General features: G+C 38.4%; 1 long non-coding RNA gene across 1 annotated transcript; it reads right to left on the reverse strand.

Moving 5' to 3' along the window:
• Positions 1-344: 344 nt before the first annotated feature.
• On the reverse strand, positions 345-26,486 carry LOC106931120 (uncharacterized). The gene is made up of 4 exons (XR_015764775.1): positions 26,076-26,486; positions 24,258-24,387; positions 19,474-19,691; positions 345-810 (listed from the first exon to the last, which is right to left on the reverse strand). It is a non-coding gene; the product is annotated as an uncharacterized LOC106931120 (long non-coding RNA).

A 26,486-nucleotide genomic window follows, 5' to 3' on the forward strand; every position in this document is an offset into this window, starting at 1 on the left:
TCCAGGCTCACTTACAAGTGAAAGATGATAAATGTTTAACGTCACTGAAACAGGCACAAAGTTTTAATTCACATTTTATAATATTTCATCCAGTGTAGAGATATCTTAAAGCCTTAGTTTCAGATATTACACATGGACATTCCTGATGACGTAACATTAGCTTTAAGGCACCAAACCAGTGAGTTCTACCCATTGCTTTTCCCTTTTAATAATTTTTAATAACCTTAATAATACAATAGTTGATCAGTGATCACACTCGGACAATTTCTCTAGATCAGCTTTGATCTGTGAATAATCTGGTTAAACAAAGTTACAAGTGCATTAGGTGACAGTAGGCAGCACAATGATGTAGCTTAATATGTTTATTGTAAAAACAGCCAGAGGTTAGGGACTTGTGTTTTGATGCATTAACCAGGTCAATAAGTAATTGTTGGAAAAACACTGCATGGATTTCATCAAAATGTTGGGCTATCCATAACTCATTCGTCAAAGTTCATCTAAATATGTAAGGCCGGATGCTGTTCTAGCTCAAAATTTCTTAAAAATGAGTCAAAGCATGCATCCACTCTATAAAATGCATAGATTCCCGTACCTCTTCTGATGTCATCAACACAAATATCCACAAAGCAGAACTAGCTGCTGTTTTCTCTTCAGCATTCATCATGTTTTTATTGTCAGCGTATTCTTATTGAAATAAGTACTAACACCTTCCAGTTCTTTTTCCTCTTCTTGATGGAAAATGTGACCATCTTGCAGATGCAGTCCCTTTACGTCGCTGATCATGCGTGACAGGTTCATGTGATGCAACACCTGGACATGTTTTGATTTGGGGGAAGAAAAAAAAAAGAATGTGAGAAATGTCACACTCAAGGCTCTGACAAGCCAGAAAATATACCAGGAACATTTTTGTTTTAAATATATTCCACACCAAATCATAAAACCTGGATCTTCATCTCCATACCTGCTCTCACACTTTCAGTCTCTGTCTTTAAATTTTCACTTTCTTTCTCCTGACTCCTTCAGAATTGCTTTTTATTTCTTGTATTTAAAAAAATCAGCTCCTCTCCACCTGTCTCTCTCGGCCTTGCCTGCACCCTCATACTAAGTCTCACTCCCTCTACCTCTGCCCGCATCCCTCCTTCACCCCCCGCCCCCACCTCTCCTCACCCTCTCTCTCTTTCGCTTTTCCCCTGGCAGGCTAGTGATTGACACTTACAAATTACCCGGCGGCAGTGGCATTGTGTGTGACCCCTCTCTCTCATCTCCAGCCCGCTGCCGTTTTGTCATCTAATTACTGTGAATCCCCGGCCTGCTCCCCACTGCTGCATTTTTAATATGGCTGCCCCCCTCTACTCTCCTTCTCCCCAACTTCACACTCTCTCCTCTTCCTCCTCACACAATCCCACTCCTTCATTCACCTACTTCGCCTTTCCTCTCCGTCCAATACTCGTGAGCCCTGACCATCGTCTCTATATCCTCTCGCGCGCCCTCTCCAAGTGTCTCCTCTCCACCGCCTCCATTATCACACCATCGCCTCTCCTCCTTCCTTCCTTCGGCTCCGTCCCGCGTGCGGATCAGTCCACGTCAATCTGTCTGTTTGCTGTTCCAGTTTTCACGGCTATCATTAAGAGTGTTTGGTAAACACGCGGATCAATAGGTGCTAATGAACACACGGTGGTTCGTGGTCTGTCACAGGACAGCACGTGAGGAGCTTACGCCGTTTCCGTCTTAATTTGTTTGCTGCGACGGCGAGTTAGGGCCATTGTAGATTTGGGGGGAAAAAAAGGGAGTATATTTCTGCCAAAAAACTAGAGTGTGTTCAGAAATTTCCTAGAAAAAAACTTGTTTCTACGCTTGAAAAGTCAAAAACTTGCAACAATTTTTAGATTGTCAGAAAAAATGGAAATTTGTGAGTTTTAAAAGTCAAACACTATATATGTTTTTCTAGAAAATTCCTGAGATTAATCTGAAAATTCTTAGGTTTTTTCTTGCTAATTTTTTACTTTTGAAACTCTGAAATTTCCTTGTTTTTTCTAGAAGATTTTTGAGTTGTGACAGAAAGTTACCCCTCCTTTTTTTCTATCTAGTATGGCCCTGATACACAGTCGTAGTTTTCAGCTCATTGTAACTGTATTGGTTTGTTTCCAGGTTATGCTGTGTGTGTGTGCATTTGTTATTTATTAGGGGTATAATAGTAGTATCTTAAAAAAAAAACCAAAGAATAATTCAGTTTAGTTTTGATTAGACAACATGTTTTGGTTTTTATGTATTTCTTACTTGAAGCCAGAAACATTGAAAAGATTCAGTTTTTTAATTCAGATTCGAAAACACTTTATTAATTAAATGATGTTGTAACTCGTATCTTGAAAGGATTGTTGTGGATGCTGATGCTGTGAGCAGGAAGGATCTCCAGTAGCAGTCAGTCTTGCATGGCAAGTAATCTGAAGAGGCCTCTGACTGAAGACTGTTGCTGTACGGCAATCTCATGACTGTCATCACATGCCAAAAGCTCAGTATCCTGGCAGTAGATATGATATTTAATGATAACACGACAATCAGTTGTTGGCTAGCATTGCTAATCCACCTCATTTGCTTTTGCTGCTTCACTTTAAATCTGTCAGGCCATGGAGTTAGAAAGCCAGGCAGAGAGACGTTGGGGTATGTGGCATGATCCTTACCCAGTCTGGTTTATGGACGAGATGTTTTCAACTTTGTCCTGCTTTTTGGTCCTTTTCAACTCCGCTCTGATTGTAAGTTGTAGGTCACCTATTATTTCTTTTTCTTTTTTTAGCTTTTGAGATGCTAATCAGCTACTCACATTTGTAAAAGCAACACCTTGTCCTCACAGTTACACAGTAGAGGAAGTAAAAAATATATCTTGTGATTACATGAACATAAAGGTTTCATAAATATCAAACTGTGTTCAAAAGAATCTGTTTCTCACAGCGTTCTGTAACTGTTAGGTGTTCAACACACCTGAATCAAAAGGATGAATTAGCTCTTCATCGTGTAGTTAGATTCCAGAGTATAATTAATGACTTTACAATCAGATCCACGTGTTGGACCTGGGACACATCTGAAAGTTACAGGACTATCTACCTGGAGGACTGGCGTTTCATAAATGTGGTCTAAGTGTTTCAGATCTTTAACAGGTGAAAAAAACCTGTCCAGACTCTAAAAAACCTGTGACATTCCCGTTTATGCCTAATTTATACCTTAACAGTATCTTCGCTACTGTTAACGAGAAATCTTGTGTGAAATGAAATTCATCATCTGCACTAACTCACGGCGTATGTTTGTAGATTTTTGTATCATGAATTTGGAAGGTATATGGTGAGGAGATATCCTAATGTGGATCATTATTTCTCTCAGGGACAAAAAAAGGACATAAAAACTACATTCATATTCCAATGAGTAATCTCTCCCCATCCCCCGTCTCTTTTCAATTCTTTTTCTCAACCATCATCCGTTCCAACTCAACTCATCTGTTTGGAGGTTCTTAGCTGGGCTAGGTCTAGTTTTGAGCTCATCTTCAGAAGCAAGGACTCTTGGTCCAAACCTTCTAAAAATGGCAACATAAAACTTCTTGTTTTATGTCACATGAACCTTAGTGTGTCCTGAGAACTTGAGAATAATCCCACATCAACATCCAGAAGGGAAAACAGCCGATCTCTTCTTCTTGACTGGACGTGTGCTTGTTTGTGGCCGGTATTTGTATAACTCCACCCTTTGACAGACTCCTGTATTGTCAAAGTCGACACACAAAGCAAGTGGGAGCCAGTCAACCGAATCATCTGAGTCAGCAGTGCTTTCTGGTGAGTCCGTTAATCCGGGTCAACGAACCGATTCGGTTGAATAATCTGAGCCTCTTGTGTCACTATAGCTGCATGGGAAACCATAAAGTTCCCAAATATCATACTTTAGTGACAGGGAGTCCACATACCTCGCTTTTTATGTATTTCTTGATGTTTTGGTGTCATGTTTTAAAGATGGCATTAGCAGAACAAAAAATGCTGCCCATTAGTTCCTCATTATGTATTCAGGTTTAAAACAACAGTGTATTTGTTCAGTACCTGTGTATGGTGAATCAAAAGGACTTTACCAGAAATTTACAGAATACATAAACACATTGGTGACACATTAGAGCCTGAGGCTTACACAGAGCCATACTGGGAGATAGGAAAAAAAGGCAAAGTATGAAGGCAACACGGGAAGCGCATGCAAGTAGAGAAGACTGCGCGTGTAACCGGAGCTATACGTTTTAGAGGTAACAAAGCCAAATATTGGAAAACTGAGGGTGTGCCGTCTGTACGCCTACAATTTCATAGCTCTTGCTCCTCGTTTCTTCAAATAAGTTCATGTCAAAAGAGTTTTCTCTGGAACATTCTCACATCTCACAGCTGTTGTTGTTGCAACCTTCCAGATCTTTCAAGTCTTCTGGTTCTGCTCTGCATCCACAGAACCAGAACCAAATGAGGAGAAGCAGCTTCTATGCACCTCAAATCTGGAACAAACTTCCAGAAAACTGCCAAAACACTGAGTTCCTTTAAATCTAGACTAAAAACCCAGCTGTTTAGGGTTGCTTTTGAAACCTAATCATGAAACATTAATCAACAATTTGATGTGCAAAACATAATGTTGTTGACTGTGTGCTCTATGACCTTGTGTTTTTATGATGTAAAGCACTTTGAGATGCCTTGTTGCTATACAAATAAAATTTGATCTGCATTTTAAAGGGATCTAACACCCCCAACACCCTAGTAGTCGTATAAATTAACATAATCTTAGTTTTAAAAGTGTTTTGCCAGTGCTGTTGCTCTGTTTAACTATGTGGACTGTTTAAAAGAAGACTTTTGAATAACCCAACATCTTTTTTGCTAAATTAATTTGTACAAAAACGTGTTTTCAATGTGATACAAAAGTAACAATTATTACAGATGTAATAATTGTACATTTGTATCCCTAAAATGTCACCTCCAGGTCTAAATTACAATGTTGAACCAACAGTGATGTAAAAAGTTACAGCAACAGTATTTGCTTCACTGGAAACCCTCCAATATCTCCCTCAAATAACAGGTATATATTTCTATATTAATTTATTGTGGGTTTTTTTAGTGTATCATTAACATTTGTAGGATTTTCCCTGCTTTTCATTAAACGATGGTGTGAAATACAGTATGCTCGTCTTGTGCCTCAAGGCTACAAATACACTCCTGATCAAAATCTTAAGACCAGTCAAAAAATTGCAAGAATTTGCATTTTGCACTATTGGATCTTAAGAAGGTTCTAAGTAGAGCTGCATTTACACTCAAACATGGTTTTTTCAGCTGATCAAAAGTTTAAGACCATAGTCTTTAAAAGCCAAAAGCTGTGCAAAAATCTGGATTCCATGTCATTTTCTGTCAAGTCTGTACACTGTCAAGACCTCCTGATGGCAAAAGCAAAAAAGCTCACTGACTTTGAACGTGGTAGGATTGTTGAGCTGTATAAGCAAGGCCTCTCACAACGTGCCATCGCTGCTGAGGTTGGACGCAGTAAGACAGTCATTTTGCATTTTTTAAATGATCCTGAGGGTTATGGAACAAAAAAGTCAAGTGGTAGACCCAAAAAAATTTCACCAGCTCTGAGCCGCAGGATCCGATTGGCTGTCCGTCAAGACACGGGACGATCCTCTACCCAAATTAAGGCCATTACTGGTGCTGACTGCAGCCCAATAACCATCAGACGGCATCTGCGAGAGAAGGGCTTCAGAAACAAAAAACGTCTTCAAAGGCCACGTCTTCTTCAACGCCACAAAATTGCCCGTTTGGACTTTGCAAGAGTGCACCAAACATGAGACACTGAAAGGTGGAAGAAAGTTGTAAAACTTTAACCTTGATGGTCCTGATGGCTTCCAACATTACTGGCATGACAAGGAGATCCCACCTTGTCATGCACAGTGATGGGGGCGCCATCATGATTTGGGGTGCGTTTTCCTTCAATGGAACAATGGAGCTTCAGGTTGTGCAGGGGCGTCAAACAGCAGCTGGCTGTGTGGAGATGTTGCACGGGGAATCCCTCATGACTGAGGGCCCTCGTCTGTGTGGTAATGATTAGGTTTTTCAACAGGAAAATGCTGCAGTTCACAATGCCCACCTGACAAAGGAGTTCTTCCAAGAGAATAACATCACTATTTTGGACCATCCTGCATGTTCCCCGGATCTAAACCCAATTGAGAACATTTGGGGATGGATGGCAAGGGAAGTTTACAAAAATGGACATCAGTTCCAGACAGTGGATGCCCTTCGTGAAGCTCCACACTTGGAGCAACGATCCCACTAGCCTCCTGGAAACACTGGCATCAAGCATGCCTAAACGATTGTTTGAAGTCATCAACAAGAATGGTGGGGCTACTCATTACACTTTGATTTCTGTTTTGGGAGTTTTCGGGTTTTTTTGAGCTATGGTCTTAAACTTTTGATCAACTGAAAAAATCATGTTTGAGTGTAAATGCAGTTTTCAATTAATTCCCCGCTCAAAAGTTTTTGTCTCTTACGCTGATTTCTTCTTTTAACATTGTGAAGCTCTACTTAGAACCTTCTTAAGGTCCAATAGTGCAAAATGCAAATTCTTGCAGTTTTTTAACTGGTCTTAAGATTTTGATCAGGAGTGCATTAAAAAACTTCACATATTCTCAATAGACTCTTTTAAGGAAGAACGTCATGGTCAAACATGGGAAGCTTCAATGCATACCGGAAGAATACAAACACACACACACGCACACCCACACACACAAGGAACTTTATCTCTTGCTGCCTATAGATGTAGTTTATGCCGTTATATGAAGATTTCCGTCTTTCATGCAAGCACAAGGATAACCTGCTTGGATAAAAAATGTAAAGAATGACACGGTACGAGCGTTAAGGCACATTTACACCCACAGCGGCCTTGCATACCTGCTTCTTTGTGTGTGTGTGTGTGTGTGTGTGTGTGTGTGTGTGTGTGTGTGTGTGTGTGTGTGTGTGAGAGTGTGTGGCTCAGCTGCCCACAGCCAGACTGCGCTCCCCTGCCGATCCCCATCTTCCAGCTAGAAATCATCAGACCGTGGCAGGCTGCTGCTGCACTACAGCTCCGGAGGAAGAAGGGAACGAAAAAGAGGGAATAAAAAAAAAAGTTATTTCATTATGAGAACTTTCTAAAGTTTTTTTTGGTGTTACTTTTCATAGTTTTGGAGATTAAAAAAGAAAAGTTTTCTTTGCAGAGCAGGTGCTGACAGATGCTTAAGCCGAAGCAGACATTCAGCTGGGCAGGCAGGCAGGCAGGGCAGGGCCCGGGCCAGGCGGGAAACGACCTGCCTCCCCCCCCCCCACCTTCTGATGTAGCTCCAGGGCGTGGCAGGATTTAGCATGGCCTCATTACCTTGTCACGAGCTCGGAGAAATATGGGCCTCCAGAGAGAGGCTCAGGGACGTGGACTGATGAAAACAGAAAAGGGAAAAGGGAGCTGACAGCAGGCGCACGCAAAAGGAGGGAGGGGGTTGGAAAGAAGGGGCGGGGAAGGAAGGAGAGCGAGAGGTATGAGAGCAGGAAGGGGAATTGAGAGAGAAAGGGAGGAGAGATGTTGACAGATCTGGAAAAATAGAGAGACAGTGGGGATGGCTGGAGTATGGCGGGGAGTGGCGAAACTAATGGTCCTGCCCAGAGAGATAGCAGTCGATCACTCATCTTTAAACAAAAGCAGCGGGCTCAGGAGGATATTTAAGAAGTGCTTATTTAATTAAAAGTCCCTTTGCTCATATTTATGAGCCATCGCTCCTTCAAATATTAACCTTCCAGGTCCTGGGAGGCCTCTTACGGCTCAGCCCTGCACTGTGGACTTGATGGCTTGGACAGGGGCGATGTCGGTGATGAGCCCCTCTCTTCAAACCCGGAGTTCAGTGTGGTAATGCTCAGATTGTTCAGTGACGTGAAGGTAAAAAGGTGTGCAAATACAAGAGAGGGAAAAAAAGCACCTGTCTGCAGAGACTGAATGGACTCAAACTTTGGGCGATTCGCGTTTTCCACAAATTATTGACCAAATATGATTAGATATCAGTTTATTCCTGTTAGAAATGACATAGAGCAACTTGTACATGGTTATGTAGGAGTGCATTGGAGATGAAAACATGTTTTCAGATTATTTTGAATTTTGTAAGGTTTTATGAAATGTTAAATTTAAAGAGGGCAGTATTATGTATTTTCCAGCCATTTTGTAGCACAATCAGTCACTGACGGTGACTGAACGTCAACTTCAGTTGTTATAAAAATGCTTTACATATCAAATATGACTTAAAATAAATTAGGCTTCATCATTGAAATCAGGCCTCTGTCTCTTTAAGAAGCTCCTGCTTTTTCTGAAACTCTGCTTTCGGGAAATCTTCTCAACAACATTCGACAGGAAGAGTTTAAGAATCCAACAAAGAGCGACGGAAACCAAGGAGACTAAATACTGTGGAGATGGCATTGTGTCAGAGACACCAGGTGAGTTTAATCGGTGAATACAGAACTGAGAGAAAATCAGAAATGTAAAATAACAGGGACAAGAGAAACAGATTGGACCTGGAAAACTGGAATTAATACCTAGATGAGTCTGAAGTGCGACGAACCAACATGGAGCGACACTAAGATAAATAGAAGCACAAGAGAACCTGAACACAAACAAGGATCATGAAAAATATTGCCAAGTGTAAACCTGAAGAATTCAAAAGAAACCAAGTTAATTACAGAATTATTAATATCTCTCACAGATTTAGATAGATTATTTTCATTTAAGCAATAAGTAAATTTCTCTTTCAAAAAAAAAAAAGGTGAGCATTTGTGAAAAGGTAAACACAACAATGTTGGGGAAAAAAATAAATTTACTTACTTTTATTTAAAAAATACTGTCATCTTAATATTATTTACAGAGTTCTCAGAACAAAAGTGTTGGTCAAATAAAAATATTACTTTGAGCCTGAATCTGTCAGGGGTTTGAATAATTTAGGTTGAAGGTATAAATGATAGGAAAAAAGTCAACATTTATTAAGAACACCCATATTCCACATTCAAATACATAGTCAGAAATTAGCCATTTAAGAGCATTTTATTGTATCAATGTATAATTTAGATTATGGACTTAAATCATATTTACCCTTAGTGAGTGTCAGAAAAGAAAAATCCTTTATTCTTCAGAAGTAGCTGCATTTCTGTTATAAATGTGAGCAAAACGTCATCAGTACTCCACTGATATAAAAAAAACACAATTTTGCAATTGCAGCGTTTCCATTAAATAAGAAACGCGATTAAAATCACACGTTAATAAGTTTGTTCACACGACAAGTCGTTAAAAAACATGCCGCTCCACGATCCTCTAACTACTTTCTGTCATCTTCTTTACGGTTTTGCGCCAGGTGCAACATCTGGTTGTTGATCATGTGACTCGAAAAAAGCGTCAACATTGAAACAAGTGTTTTATTTGCAAAATAAATCAATTTCGACATGGCCAAAAAAAAACACCTCATCCTTGCACCAAAGCTTTTTGCTGAAAAATTTCCCATTTCCATTATGCCAATTTATTTTTAAAATTGAGCAATTATATGGTCAATAGAAATGCAGCTATTGTCTTATTACAGTCAAGTACTCCAAGATGCTTGAAAAGTTATAAATCAAAGAGCAAAAAACATGATCATTTCTACAGACATTGCTCTGTCTGTTGACCAATATCATGCAATAAGTTGTAAAAATGCACTTTACTTCCCACAGCCACACAACAAATATAGTAACGCTAAAAACTTACCAGTAAAACATGATTTTATGCCTCTCTATGGAGAGTTCTTCCTGTTTCATCTGCATGCCATATTCCTCGGCGTAACTCATCAAACTGAAATTGTCACCACCCAACCAGTCAGTGGCTTTGAGGTTTGTAGATTTCTCTGTTCATATTTCTCTTCCCCTCACTGACTGTTTACATACATCGAGACACGCTCTCCATACCAGAAGAGCATTCTGCATATTTATATCCAGACATCTGTTTAGAGAGATTAATGTTGCCTTGGAGTCCCAGTTTATAATACAGACCTCCTCTCACAAGTCCAAACAGAGATAACTGGTATCGCATCAAGAGAGGGGGAAAAAAAGATACGGCACATCTAGTTTCTTTGACAAAACTCAACAACAAGCACTGCTGAGCTCCGACGCCCCGAAGAACTCCAAAGCAAATCTCACAGTAAAGCGTCTGTAAGCCACTGAAGAGATGATATTTGAATACAGCTGAAATCCTTGAATATTTCTATAGCCTTCAAAAAGTTATGCTAACACACATTTTGTTACAAATAAAGGTCTTATGTGTTAAATAATATGTCTGAGATATCCTTCATATAATGCAATATCATTTTTGTCCTTGATAACAAAGCTTTTTTAATGCTGTAGTTTTTTACAAAGCCCGTCTGGTGACGTGGAAAAAAGAAACAAAAAATCCAACTTGTGGCCAGAAGTTATTCAATACGTGGCCACGAGTTGTTATAATTAAGTAAATTCCCACGAGTTATTAAGTCGTGGTCACGAGTTTTTTTTTTTATTATTTTTGCTCCCATTTCACCAGATAGGTTTCGTAGTTTTTTTTCTTTGTTGGTGCTAAAAATAATAGTAAAGTTTGGTTTGTCTTTTCTCTATTGTCCACACCTTCTTTGTGCAGGTGACAGTGAATAACTATTGAACCATTGAATAATAAACTAAAAAAAAAAATAAATAAATAAATAAATAAATCATCACCCCAAGATAATGACACGTTTCAACCACATAAACGCAACAACGTAGGAGAAATTCACTGCTGTCATTCTTAACACTCTTCTGCCTGGGTCAACTTTATCCCAGGTTTAAAAAACTACAATATAAGATGCATTGAGTCACAACTCCTAACATCGTTCTGATGGTGATGGAAATTTTGCACTTTGGTTGCACCTGCACTCTGTTCCATCTCATTTGCAAAGCAAATAGCTCTAATGACACGTCTGAGCGAAAACAGAGGCATTTCATGCACTAGATCTGAGTTTTTTCTCTTTTCACAAAATATAAACTTGTCCAATCCTAACAGACACAAAAAACATTATTATTATTATTATTATTTAGTAATGGGGCTTAAAATGTTTAATCGAGTTAATTGCAGGGTCTGTAAATAATTAATAGTGACAAAATACATTTTCAAATCAAAAAACATTTTTACTGATGAATTATGGAATAAAAAGCCACATAGGCTCAACAACAAATATATTTATTTTTAATCTGTTATTTAGGTTATTCAACCATCAGATTGGTGCAAAGTGCTATTATTCCCATTCAGCGTTCAAGTGTTTCAAGAATCCCTGATCATTCATGGAACTTCTTTAGAAACGTGGACTGTGGACAAAGACATTAAAGTTGTGGACGTCTGTACCGCTGCAACATGTTCAGTACTGAGATGCTATTTTAGGCTTGAATAGCTCCACTGATAGGCTGAGTTGTTATTGTACAACTTGCACACAAAAGTAATCTTTCCCAGCGTCTCTTCAGATCGTCCTTTGCTGTTTGTGGAGGTCGCTTGTGAGTCAGATTTGCATAAGATGTATTCTATCGTTGGGCTTAATCAGCTCAAAGATTAATTGGATTACTAATTTAGTAATCCATTTAAGCCACAGCTGTACAAAAATATATATGTTTTCATTTAAGATAAAACACCTTTGTCTGTAGATTTGTTTTAGCCAAAACTTATCAAGGGGCCTAATTTTAGCGTCGCCCTGTTCAGATTGACGAAGGGTAGTATTATTATTTGCATCTTTTAATGTATTTCTAATAATGTATAAGAAGTAGTACCAGTAGTAGTTAAATGAAATATCTGTAGAATGTGCTATTTCTTTTACATGATTCATTAATTAATCATCAGATTAGTTGATAGATTAATTGATTATGAAAATAATCGTTAGTTGCAGCTCTGCTATGTTACAAATAGCACTGACCTTTGAATTGGATGCTTTTTCTCTACGCTGACTTTAATTTATATCATATGTACTTTTATAAATGTAATTTTTTTTATGAATACGTGCATAACGTTTCAGTTTAACAATAAAGTTCACAGCCTAAGACTTTGGCTCACTCAGTTGCCAAAACAACAAATTCATTCCCCACAGTCTTCTCCAACACGTTGTAGTGATTTAAAATATGTTCCCACTCCTGCCTTGTCTTTCTGCGGCTGTCTGCTGCCAACATCGAGACAGGCAATCGGTATTTTTTATTTTTTTTCCCTTTTCCGACATCAGCACTCTCACACATTCATGCACATCCTCAGACTGAGGCGACTAGAGACACTTCACAATGTTCTCAGTTTCTAATAAGAATGTGATCACAGGTAGTACTCACTTAAGACCTTCAAAAACGCTCCACTTAACATAACTGTTTTATGAGTCCGCTGCTCACTTTGTGGTATCACCTCACTGTCTTCAAGCACCCACCTGAGCTCCTCTTTCTTTCAGTGCGGTTATTTTTTTTTCCTGACTTTTTTTTTTTTAAACCAAAAATTGGAAGTTCACCTCTTTTTCTTCTCCTTTACTGACTGAATATAATGAAACAGGTGCAGAGTTTTGTTTCTGTGGAAGAGGAGGCTGCACAGTATGTCGTGTTTAGAGATTCCAAATAAAGCTTCAAAAAGACGTATTATTGACGTGATTTCCATTTTGTTTTTGTGGATGTGTAAATTTTGAAGTATCGCGTTGATAGAAATGCCAAAATTCGAAACAACTGCCAAAAAGTTTGACACTCGCTTGAGGTGCTTCTTGGCTTTTCTGGAAAAGAGCTAGTGCGCGAAAAAATGAGAAGTAAACACATTTACTGAATAAGTTCTGATACAGCGAACTCTCCCATCCACCGGCGGGTTTGTGCTAATGGTGGACAATGTGGACTTTGGACATTTTGTGATACCATTGTAATAACAATTAAATTATTATATTAAAAAAACTGTTTATTACTTATTTTTTAGGTAACTGTATGGATGTGACTGCATGGCACAGCATTCTTAGTGCCACAAACATAAATATACATCATAAAAAGTATTCTCCTTTAGAATAGGCCACTTGCTCAAAAAGTGTGATTCTTGGCACACTTTTAAAATGTAACTATTTTAATTTAATAAATGTAAATCTATTTAATAATTTTTCTTTTCAAATTTACTGATATTTATTGGTGGTCTTGTGGAACAAACAGTGGAGAAAACGGCAAAAAAAACAAAAAGAAAGAAGGAATAACATATTCATACTGCCAGTTTTGGTTTTTTAAATATATAATCAATAATTGAAATTTATCATGACAATGATAAATAAAAAATCTTACCATGACAAACAACCTCTGCTTCCTGTTTGTTGCAGGACTATGTAACATTAACATCTGAAGAAATGATGCTTTACGTGTCCTGGTTGATTCCAGCACATGGAGACATGCCTAATTCGCATTTTCTTTCTTTTTGTTTTTTTTTTCCGCAACATTTTAAAAGTAAACTTAAAATTCACATGACAGCTGAAAGCTGTCGTACCTTGTAAGAATTGATGGGCTTAGCTAAGCTGACGAATATCAACATAGAGTCTCATATCATCTTCAGTAAGTCTGAGCCAGACTTAACCAAGAAGCCAATTTCTGTTGTCTTCACCAGTACTGAGGTTTCAAATTATATTTTTGCTTAACTTATTTCTTAATGACATTAAACAGCGATTAATTTTCACAAAATATCAAATAATTGTGTAACTGTGATTTTTTAAAATATCTACACATAAACATTGCAGTTTGATATCAACATTACCAGTCTTTTTTGCTGTTTGTTTATTGTAATCCATTCTTACCTCCCACCTGAACACATTTCTATTATTATTACTGCTTTGTATGCACACATGCAGTGGCGGCAGGTCGCTTTCCAGGTGTTCTTTTTCTGGATTTGTTCAGACTCAGAGCTAGCGTAATGTCTGGTGTGGGTTTTCTTCAGCAGTCGCAGCACATATTCTATGCATGATGTTTTGTTTGGGTTGCATTGTGTGTGTGAAAGAGAAGGAATTCAAGGAGACGGCTCTGGAAAAAAAAAAAATCTAAAGGATAAAGTGCAAGAGGCCATAGAGGAACCACAGAACAAGCAGGGAGAGAGAAAGTGTGTGTGTGTGTGTGCTGCATGTATGAGTATCGGTGTGTGTTTGCACAGAAGCGACAGACAAACAGGCCAAAGAGAGAAAGAGGAGAGAGGTTATTGCTGGAAAGCGTGAAGACAATAATGCAAACTGACACTTCAGAAATTAGATGCTGGTTGCCTTGGTAACAGGCCCTGGGCTAGGGGCTACCGGTGGTGTGGGGGGGAAGGGGTGAGCACGGGTGAGGGCGAGTGGGGCTGCGGAGAGCGCTCAGATAGTGAGTAAATTATGTTTGATTAGAAGCGCAATCGTTTGAAAAGAGCGGAGCGAAGAAGCCCGTGGCGACGAATCCGCCAATCAATGCCGGAGAGGAGCGGAGGCATCGAGAGCGAGCCCATGCACGAGGGCTCCGGAGGATTTCCTGGAGTGTTTTCACAGGTGACACACTCGCCTCAAGGAGGGGGAAGATTAGTCTCAGGCCGAGGAAAACAAATGGCATCACTACAATAAACGTGACAAAAAAAATTTACACACTGAGCCAATGAACAGCTTTACTAATAAAAATGTGTCATGGAGAAATCAGACACCAGAGAAAAGCGCTAACAGGTATTGCTAGGCTCTTGTACCAAACTTCGTCAGCAGGTCAAAGTTCACAATAAATTATGTAATAACAGAAATACCCTTTGTCTTATTTGTGCCTTCAGAAAGTCTTGCGTCTTAAAATCCAGCGTAACAGAAAATGGAGTTAAATAAGTTTCTGAATAGATTTTTGTCTCACCGTGCTTATTAGAACACTAATTTACTTGGATAAACTTGTATTGTTAGCATAAGTAAGTATAGATTAATTAATCATAAAAAACATACAAAAAAATATTACTAAATAATGGTCATCAGAAGGAGCTAAAGTTGAAATTTTAAACAATTTAAAATATATCCATCTAATCATGTTTCTTCAGGTTGCACTGACAATGTTGCTCCTTTTATTGAGAGAGCGTATCTTTAGTAGCGTCACCCTGCTGCTGTTTTCACTTGTACCCAACAGAGCCCGTCTCTACCAGGTCTCTGGTCACTGTATGAGAGGTCAGAGGTTACGATGCACAGCTCGTCTTCTCTTGTCTGCAACATCAAAGTTCATTATATTATTTTAAAAATAAAACTAAGTTCATTAAAGATGCCATGTCATGAAGTCAGTAAGTCATAGTGGTCTCCATGTCTGGTCAAAGGTTAGTAATTAGATTTGGGGAGCCACTATTTTATTGTCCGTGTTTTGATCTTTTTTTTTTTTTTTGCTTTGAACACATGATTAAATTGTGAACTAGTGATCTAACTGAATTCTCTAGATTGACAATATTTTTGAATGTTATTTATTGAATAAATAATGTAGCGCACATGAAAACATCACATTTGACCTTTCACCCACAAGAATAGCTTTCTTCTAAGTCCCTTCAAAGCATCGTTGCTAACCAAAACAGCTCCTTACTCCACATTCATGGTTCCCTGGAATCTCCAACAATGTAATGAGTGAATTTAAAAATTTAATCAGTTTGTGAGGCTGGCGCAAATTAACTAGTAACAGTAAGAAACTACCAAATACATCAATACCCAAGTTTGTTTTTCACTGGATATATTTGTAAAGATAAATGATAATGAAAAAGACAATTGTCATTTTTACATCAGAAACGATGAAAAGATTGATCCATCCTCCCCAATAATTTAAATCTAAATGTATTTGCGGCATTTGTTTTCTTTTACGTTTTAGGTAGTGGGAATCCTATAAGCAGAAAAAACAAGAATCAGTTTTACTGTGACGTGACGGCTGTTCTCCATGGCCTGGTGATGTTCACACATAAAGATTGTGCTATAATCAACTTACAGCTTAAAGTCACAGCTCTGAACAAAGTGTCTGACTTGAGGCTTCTGACTTAGTGTTGTGCAACAGTGTTGTTTTGTTGTTGTCAGTGAACGCATCAATCATCAAGCCTCCATTGAAGGTTAATACCATGCTAGATAGCTTAAACCAAAGTTGCCTTACTAACAGTATTTAGAAATATTTGGGAAAATATGAAAACAATTATTTTTTACTCTTACACTTGCACGTATATAAAGAACTATTGACAAGAAAACTAAACGGTAAGCATATTTCAATAGCTAGCATAGCATTGGTACACTCCACTTGAGGAGAGGTTTGAAATTCTGACAGGTTTACTGTATGTTATACTTTTTTGTAATATAATTCAAATGCATTGAGAAATGTGTGAACATTCTTGATAGAATAAAAAAATTGGACCAACTAGCTAGTGCGCTTGTTACAGTGCAACAGGGCAACACAGACGCTGCGTTTCCATGTTAAAGGTGAGCAAAGCTGGGGTGGGGGGGTGGAGGGGTGGCGCAGGGGCAAAGCACAACCCACGCATTGAGGCCCTAGTCCTCATGGCGGAGGTCGCAGGTTCAGTTCCCAGCCTGGCGACATTTGCCGCATGTCTTCCCCTCTCTGATTGCCCCCTTTCCTGTCGAACTACTTTCAAATAAAGGCCACTAGAGTCAACAAAACCCTTTTAAATAAAAAGGTGAGCAAAGCTAATAGTGACATGTTGTAACTGCTTTATTTAAAACTAGAAACTTGATTAATATCCCATGTGAATAAGTTTGCTCATGAGATAAGTCATTAAAAAATATCCTCCATCAGTCATCCTCCAGCTACTTCCTGTTGTCTTTTTCCTGGTTGTTGATCATGTGACTCGTGTGATGCGAAAAAAAAAAGTGTTTCCTTTGCACTTTTGCGAAATAAACCAATTTCGATACGACTAAAATAACCCTTCTCCCAGCAGTAAAACTTTTTCTCAGAAACTATTTTTTTCTGAATTGCCGTATTTCCATTAAGCGAATTTAGTTTTGAAATTTCAAACTCCGCAATTATGAACTCACACATCCAGCCCTCAAAGCATATAACACGTTTTGCAACATAATCCTGTATGTTGCACTGATTGGATATACTGAATAGAAAATTCAGTATATCAAACCATGATATAATGTATGGATTTTAAATGTCGCTGATAAAGTCTCATCCTCAAGAAAGGTTGTCATTTAAGTTTATATTCGGAGGAATTTTACCCCCCAAAATTTGCTCCTTTCTGTAACTCAGCAAAAACTTTTAAAGCCTTTTAAGGAAATGTTCGAGAAAAAACATGGACATTTCTGTGTTTCAAAAGTTTTCAAATTTAGACACAAAATTTCCAGCAGTTGAGTATTTTAAAATAATTATGGTGGCTCTTGAGAAGCATATGCTTGTACGGTAATGGAAGAAAAAAAAAAAACTCATCTCTGCTGGAAAAACTTTTAGAATGTATTAAAGAAAGAAAGAAAACGATGACATGACAACAACAAACACATTAAAAGTACAAGATATATGCTTCAGTAATAATCAATATAAAGTTCTGTTTTAAGTTACTTTATTATTATTAAGGATGCATAGCTCTTATCTGTACTGAAAATAGTTATCCAGACATTTAATCAAAAATTAATAATTTACCAAAACTTATGTGAAAATTGTGAGATACTGTATATATATTTTATATGAAGTTCTCATTAAGGAGACGTTATTTACTGAACATTCAAAGATTATTTTCAGTTCTACCCACTAAATATATTTTCTATCACATCATAATGTACATTTATTGCATGGAAATGAATTTCTTTAGACTTTTTGTAACTAATAGATTACAGGCACACACAAAAGCAACAACTCTTTTAATTAATACCTACAGCTTTTGAGGTATATCAATATTTTTCCAGACAAACACTTTAGCAGATTTAATGTATGAATATTCCTTTAAAGACTCCAGCTCTGATTTCCTTTAGAGCAAGAAAGCATTTGAGATTGTGGAAGAGGTATCTAATTAAAGGTTTAACCTTTTTATTCCTCCCCTGCTCTCACCGCAACCGCTTTTAAAACATGACTTGCAAAAGCTCCAGAAGTAAGAGAAAGAACAAAGTTAGAAACTCTAACTAGCAACGTACTCTGGCCACTTCCTCTGGAGTCATAAAACTTTGCATAAAGCTCAATGTTTTCATGATATAATGGTAGTAAAATAAAAGTTTACAGCAAAAATATAAGTGTAAATCGTCAGCTTCTTGTTTTTTTTTTTTTCTCTGAATCAAAACTTAACACAAGAGTCATCGTCTTCAATCAAGACGTAAGTGGATGACCCAATAAATAAATTCAAGGTTGATCAAGCGCTATTTTAGCACTTTTAATTATTTTCGATGAAAAGAGCGTTGAGTGGGCAATTAGTAGGTCTGCTTAAAATTAGAGTCAGCTAATTCCTGTCCCCATAACACCTAGTTTGAATCAGTTTTAGATAAAGAAAATATACATTTAAAGATCAAGGTTGAAATTGACATCGATAAAATGCAATGACAGCAACAGCAAAGAGCCAGCAGGACATTTTAAACCATTTCTGATTAAATTGGTTGAGAAACATTAAACATATGGGTGGTGTGATAAAAAAGTTTAGGGTGCTGCAACTAGAAAAAAAAAAAAAAGATTATGTATGAATGTATTTATTGGGTCATCCATTTACGTCTTGATTGAAGACAATGACTCTATCCCAGGTGTGTCCAAAGGACATTCGTGGCCCTGGGATTTGTCGGCCCCCAACTGCAGTTCAAGAATGATGCAAATTTGTTTACTAAACTTCCTATTTTTAATCAAGGTACAATTATTGCTGACAATTTTCTTGCAATGAAAAATGCTAAATACGACACAAAGTATTTTTTTAACCAAACCGTAGCCTCGTTTATCCAGAGACTTTTACTAAAAAGCCGACTTTGCCGCACAGAAATCAACTTTTATTTCATTTATTAAAGTTGGCTAAGTATTAGCAAGAGTTTTGAAAGAAAGTGACCCTAAGTCCTGTTCTTATTACTGAGTAAATGCTTTCAACCAAGCCTAGAAGAATTTGAAAAATTGTTGCTTTACGTGTAACACAACATAAAAAAAAATTCTTATTAAGTTTTGGAATAATATCCCTTTTTTTGTGAAAAAAATAAATAAATCTGACTACTTTATTTACTTGATTTTTTAGACTCAACAATTTCAGTCCACATGACAAAAATGAACAAGCATTTTTCCCGAGGTGGCCGCAATATAACTTTGACTTCAGGATTATTCAAATCAGAGTTATAGCTTCAGCAAGACTAACAAAATTAGCTGTAACAAACAATCTTTAGTAATCTCTTAAAATCGGTTAAAATGCGCATGTTCTTCAGTGTATATGGGCTAAAAATTGTGTTTTCTTCTTCTTTAGTTGCAGCTTTTAAAGCACTGAAGACCATTTTCTCACCTTGTTAAAACATAGGAACCGTGGACGGTCTCCTGTGGATTTACAGCTGACGTTGCGTTTAGTGACCGGCCCGTTTTCTGCTTACAGCAGTTGGATCGCAGGGTCAAAATGTGGAGATGCTAAGAGCGTTTTGTTGGTCGTTGCATCAGTAAGATAGGCGCTTTCGGTTACTTCCCATTTGTCACCGGATGCACACTCAACAAATTAACAGAAGTCCCCTATAAAGAAGACAAAGAATAAACATTATTTGTGAGTTATCTCATAAAAGCAGAAGTTATTAACTGCTAAAAACCTAAACCTAACACAGGGAAGCTAATTGCCTCTAAACTCTCGGCTTACTGGAGGTGATAAAGCGAGATATGGAGATGCTCAGTGTTGGGCTCACGTAGATCAGTGTTACAACAAGAGTTTCGCCTTAAAGAAGGGCCATTAACCATGTTTAATGTGCTAGTGTAAATTTTGAGTTTTCACAATTTGGGCTATATCCAGGATTTATCGAGTGTAAGTTGATCCAATCATGTCAAACGATGAAGATGGGATGGCCTGCAGTTAGGCGTTTTTACTCCTCGCTCTCAGAATCAGCTCCAAAAGAGCTGCATGATAAACCGAGTTTCAGTCGTCGTAGCAGGATTAGTTTGCACCTCATTATTACAAAAAGCTCCTTAGAGGCAACATATGGTAAGATATTATATTATGGGAAAGGAGAACAGGAGAGAAACATAGTTTGGACTGTGGTTGAGCTGCTAGAACTGACAGAAAGATGGGGATGTCTCAGTGACAGAAGAGAAACAAAGAGGTAAAGAAAATGTGAGTTACTCACAATTCATATTTTTTATTAATGATTATTAAGTAGTAGCAGTTAGTAACAGTAATTATAGGGGTGTAGTGGTAAATCACAGTTTATCAAGTCTTCAATCACAGAAAACAAAACGTGCTCACAGTTGGTTTATGGATTATACAACAATAAAACCACTTTGGAGTAGTTTTGATAATCCAGTGTACGAGATGCACTTGAATGCACCATTAAAACTGTCATTAGCAGCAGTTCAACTCACCACAGAATTGATCCGCAGCTTGACATTTAGGAAACAAGGTTGCTTAGGAGAAACCCAGCAATTTCGGAAATTGTTGAGGTGAGTGGTTCTGTCAACTACGGAAACAGAGAGCGGACGTTTTCTGCATGTGCTTTTTCCTCGATGTTTTTCTTGAGATAACGAGTTCGTTTCACAGCGGTCGTTGGTCTCTGGGTTTGTTAAACCTGATTTTTTTTTCTTTCTCCGCTAAAGCTGCCTTAAAAACCTTATTGTAACAAAACAAAGAATAGATTAGAGATAACCAGAGTTGTCTTTGTTTTGTTCCAATGTCATTTTTAAAGTCGTGCCACAGAACGTCACGTCGAGGGTTTAGTTCCACACCTTAACATTCTGCATCTGTTCAGGTATGAAACAATGCTGGATTTGTTTGCTACCAGCAGAGATGTGCTGGATGTTTTTGGTACAAATATATGTACTGTTCCACCCCTACTACTAATAAGGCATTGTTCAATTACTGCCATCAAGGTATGTCAACTTAAAAACTAAGGTTTCGTATCTTCTGTCACACTGTTCCTTATCATGAGATGCCAGTGCACTTATCTCAGTTCTTGGAGATTTCACTAAGGAATGCATAACGGAGTGCTGCCCCTCCCCAACCTGCTGCTACGCACTACATCAGCTGACTGTAATAAGCACTTTGCTGAAAAACAGTTTGGGTTGTAAAATTAACCTGTCATGCAACCATTTTTTTAGTTTAACAATCTCATTTTAAGCCGATTCTTACAGGAGTAAATTGTTTTAGCAAGTATTCTTGGAAAAAGTGTGGTTACTTGCTAATCCAGCTGTTGAAATCGAAACAGTGCTGAATTCATAAACCAGAACGTCCCCCTGACCAGGTAACATCAAATATCTTTGTCACTGAACGTCAATCAGGGAACGCAATTTTACTTTCCCCACTGGGAAATTGTTTTGCAGCATTTCCATTCACTGAAAAACAAACCTAGAAACGCCCGAGCGTGATCATTCGGCATCAACAAAGTGTAATGTACGATAACACAGACTAGAAAAAGCACTCATGGCTTCATGTTATTAAGCATTACAATAGCAGCAGCTATAAAAGAGACTCCATCTCTATTGTTTTTTTCCTCGCAGACGCTTTTTTTTTTTTACTTGTGGCCTGAGGGTAGAGGCTGAAAATCTGTAAAGAGGGAACGGTCTGAACATAGCATGACACAGGCTGCCTGTCTCAGCATCTGCCTGTCATAAAAGCCCAAAGACTCGAGTCGGAGTCCTTCCTAAAAACTTTAACCAGGCTATCGGGTCTGGTTTTATTGGCCGTGGAGAGATTACAGTACCATTTCAGATGAAAACAATAAAAGCTCTCGATTTCCTTATAAAGCACAGCCGTCGTCATTCTTCTTTTGTTGCAGCGGTAAAACGTGTCTCTGAGGATTCAGGGAGGTAAAAACATAATGAACACAACAATGAAGTGAGTATTCATGAGAGCTGGATGTGCGAGCTATTTAGGTAAATCTCACCTAAAGCAAGTATGTAATACTTTTCCCTCAACTTGTTCTGAAGAAGATAATTGGCTGTAGAGCAATCGTTTATTTATTTCTCAATAAATATTTATTTATATTGAAATCATATATAATTTCTTATTTGCACCATAATAAACGAAACACTAACCAACATTTTTGGTGTGTAATGGCGACATATGGAAAAATATAATGATTCAAATTGTTCGTTTTTGTGTTTTTATGATGTGAAGCATGCGCAAGTCAAATAAAATTTGATAGATTGATTGATAGAGTTGATGTGTTTCAAACTAAATCTGGGAAAAGCTGAAGGTATCTGCTGGTCTATCGCTTTTATTATTATTTTATTTCACAAACTACATGTAGCACTTGTTTTTGTTTGCAGGCTAGCTACCTGTGCATATCGACAAACAAGTCAGTCAGGTAACATCTTGTCGCTGTCGGAGTCAGCGTTATTTGACAAGCTTGCGCACACAAACAGGAAGTTTGACGCATTTGCTCTCAATGAAAACATTTTAAATCAATAGGAAGGAATACACAAACTAAAGATTTTTCTGTAAATATCTAAACAGACATTATTTTGACAAAGGGAAAGACACAGATGAATTAGCATAAACACACGGCACTGGTGTGAGCACTCAGTGGAGAAACATCCTGGGAAAGTCTGAACAGCTTGTGTCCAGCTTATGTGGGGTCTGCAGAGATTTTAGCTGACTTTTTCCTGACCCTAGTCCTAAACAACCTTAGAAAATCATGATTTTCTAAAATCATGATTTTCAACAATAGGTCTTCTCTGTAGACCTATTGTTGCCCTATAGGGAGCAAAATCTCAACGATGTGATGATCTACACAACAAGAATTTTGAAAACGACTACTAATTAAGTTGGGGTCTATATTTTTGCTTATTTTGAAATTAAATAAATCCAAAGACATACTCAGTGTGAATAAATATTATTGTTCTGCTTTGAATAATAACAATTAGCTTTAAGAAAATCTATGTATAAACTCCATTTTTTTACTCAGGAATCTCGTACCAGTCTAACCCTACTACAACAAAAAAGTTATTTTATATTAAGTATTAAATAACCTTATTAAACCAACAATTACAATAAAATATATTGTAATTCTATTGGATAAGATGTGTCGCAAAATTGACGTAAAACCACAGGAAATTGGGTCAACTGGAGAAAGGGGACATGGGAGATCGGACTGGATCGTAACTCCTCATTTGGGAAAGAGAAACATAAATATCAAATGGTTTCAAGACGTTGAGACATCATTTTTATTGTAAAGTATTAGCCATTATGCATCATCTTTTTCACCTAGGCTTTTGCTCCACAACGTCAATCACTTTGCTCTTCTTCCTATTCTACGTGTGTTTCTGCATCTATGCAGTGCTTTCTCTTCCCGCAGTCGCCCGCTGATCGCGGCGTCTCTCGTCCAAGGACGCTTTGAGACACGGATGGCGGTGAGGAGCGGAGCTTTCAACGGCAGCAGAAGCACTCCATCACCCTGGAGCCACACCGGTACCGGAACGAGGAAAGCGCAACGTTAAATCTTTATCTGTTGACACGGTTGTAAGGAAGATGAAGAGGATTTGTTAATTTGTCTCATTTTCTATTGGGCATGCTCGTCTCTGTTCTGTTTTGTTGCGTTACCAATTTGGTTACTTCAAATGAATGTGATCCAATTTGCTAAGCGAGGTAGAAGCCGTGAGATAAAAGCGCACATTAGGATTTTCATTACTGTAAAAGCAACTGGTCAGTCTGCGGCGATGAAAGTCACTCAAAGCTTAAGGCCTTGTTTGCGCTAACAATGTTGTAAAACAGAGACTTTCTTCTCTATTACACATACAAACTTTAAAGTGTTAAGTAAAAAAAAAAATCTAAAGTGGAGACTTCTCATTAGTTATTCTTCTCAGTGAAACGCTGGTAAAAACTTTAAAGGGTTAACAGAGGAGCCGTGTTGTGATGACTTCCTGAAGGCGGAGTTTCAGAAAGAATAGGAGTTTCTTAAAGAGACAGAGGCCCAATTTCATATTTGATGTATACAGCATGTATAGTATCTGAATGTAACATAGTTATTTGATTGTGCTATAAAATGACACTATGTTGCTGGAAAACATACTAATGTCCCTTTAAACCAAATGGTTTTGCAACAGGATGCTATTCACCTTCTGAAAATAATACTATTTCAATATATTGTGTCTTACTATTTTCCTGATTGCAGGTTTGCTATTTTTCCACCGCTGTCTCGCCTCAGCAGTTGTGGTCAGCTTCATCTCATAAAAACGTCAGTCGTGTAATCCCTCCTGCAGCTCTTCAGAGCAACTGTGCAAAGTCCTGCATTGAAAGACAAAACGATTAGCTTCTCGGCGCTAAGACAAACAAATCTCCACATGAAAAAGGTAAGTCGAACCATCCAGTTAGAGGTGTAGAAAATTTTTTGGTGGGGGGGGCGAGAGGGAAAGGGGTTTTTGCACGGCACGATGAGTAATTACACACCACACACCTGGTTCTAGACTGTGGATAATGTGCTAGCGCCGCGTTGTTTGTTTCAAACAATTAATCTATCCGCAGGGTAGCAAAACAAAAAAAAGATTGAAATAAACCTGTAATGGAGCAGTCGGGGAGTGGAGTTACAAGTTGAGATAGTTTCCTGCGGTGAGGATGTGCGCCTCAGTGGCAGTGACGGAGCACACTTCTTCACAGGCCTTCACGGGAGCGCTCACTCAACGCTGTTAGATCCCCTGACCTCTCATGGCTACATTAAACCCTTTAGAATAACAAAGCGCAGTTTGAGAGACCCGCAGTCACTTCAATTCGAATGTGCAAATACACTTCCAAGGAAATAAATCCATAGCAAACTTGAGAAATGCCAAGAGTCAGATTTAATATTTTCCTAAAGTATGAATGTCTGGTTTTTTTTTTTTCTTTTTCCTCTTTATGCATAAATCTGAAACCAAATATGATCTTAATTATGTATACAAAGTTTAAAATGCATTGTCTGTTGCCTGCAGATGCAAACACACACGCGCGCGCGCGCACAAGCGTGCCGCGTTCCGCGCAGCGGCACGTATGTACACACACGCACGCAGGGCGGCTGCAGAATTGAATGCGATAGGGAAGTGAAAAATGATTAACCCAGGGTCAGCTCTCAGCCTCAATCTCGGCAGCGCTCAAAGAACATCCTCGCCTGATTTACACTCGTCATGTTCCACAGCACACATTTGCATATATTTATTAAATTCACCACGCGTTGGAGAATAAAATATAACAGCGCGGAGGGGGGAGGGTGGGAGCACGAGGAAAGGCAGCGGAGGAAGGGAGCGAGGGGAGGAGGGTTATTTAAAGGAGGTGTGTGTTTCTCATAGATTTGCTTTCCATTCATATTCATTCGCTCCTTTCTCCTTCTCTCTCTCTCTCCCGCTCTCTGTTTTTGTTCATTAGCATGGAGGTCAGCGCAGGCATCAGATGTGACCGCGTGCCGCTTTGGGCGACACGTTGCTGTTGGTCAGCCTATTGAGTTGACCTTGTTATCGTTGTGACAGACTGTGTTATTTATCAGTTAGTTAGATAAGAGCAGCGTGGAGCGCGGTGATAGTCCGCCGCACGGAACGAGCCCCGCCGCTGAATCCCAAACACCGGCTGACTGAAACACGGCCCGCCCTCGGCTTTGTTTTTCACTTGTGCAAACGAAACTCGGTCGTCTTCGTGAAGCGCAGAGGAAATGGCTCTATCTACAGGAGAGCAACTTCGAAACGGTTTCCCAAAAATATCCAATAGCTGCTCGGCGCTTCCTACGCCTGTGGTGTTGGCTGGAGTGAGATTTCTGATCAGTTCTAGCTTGACAGAAGCTAAATTTAAGCAGCCATTAGCTCACTTTTCCATTACAGATGTGCGCAAACGATATTTCGGTAATGTGACAACCCCCCTTCGCCCCAACTTCGCAATTGTGGTGTTTCCATTTAATAAAACATAATGAAAATCACAAGTTTGTTCACTAATAAGCCATTAGAAAACATGCTCACCACTTCATGTCGTTTTCTTCTTCCGTCAGTGGTAATGTCCGGTTGTTGATCACGTGACGCATGACGTGAAAAAGTATTTCGTTTCAGTTTTACGGAATACATTAATTTTGATGAGTCTAAAAAGCACCTCTCAGAATATAAGTATGATCCACTTATATTTTTTGATGGTTTTGTGGAACAAACAGTGGAGAAAATAGTAAAAATAACGTTTGCGTTAATGTCAGTTTTGTTTTTTAGCTAACATTAACTAAAACTTATCTAGTGAATTTTTTTTTATTTAATATTATAAACAATACGATCAATTTTCACCATCTATTCCAGCTCCTGTGAGTCTTGTGTATGTCCTGATCAACGTACTAAATGAGAAGACACAACTTACAGCTTCAGGAAAAAAAACAAAACGTTTATCTG

Source organism: Poecilia mexicana, unplaced genomic scaffold (genome assembly GCF_051168715.1).
Source record: "Poecilia mexicana isolate PSO_F unplaced genomic scaffold, ASM5116871v1 scaffold_12, whole genome shotgun sequence".
In the NCBI taxonomy this organism is placed as follows: Eukaryota; Metazoa; Chordata; class Actinopteri; order Cyprinodontiformes; family Poeciliidae; genus Poecilia; species Poecilia mexicana.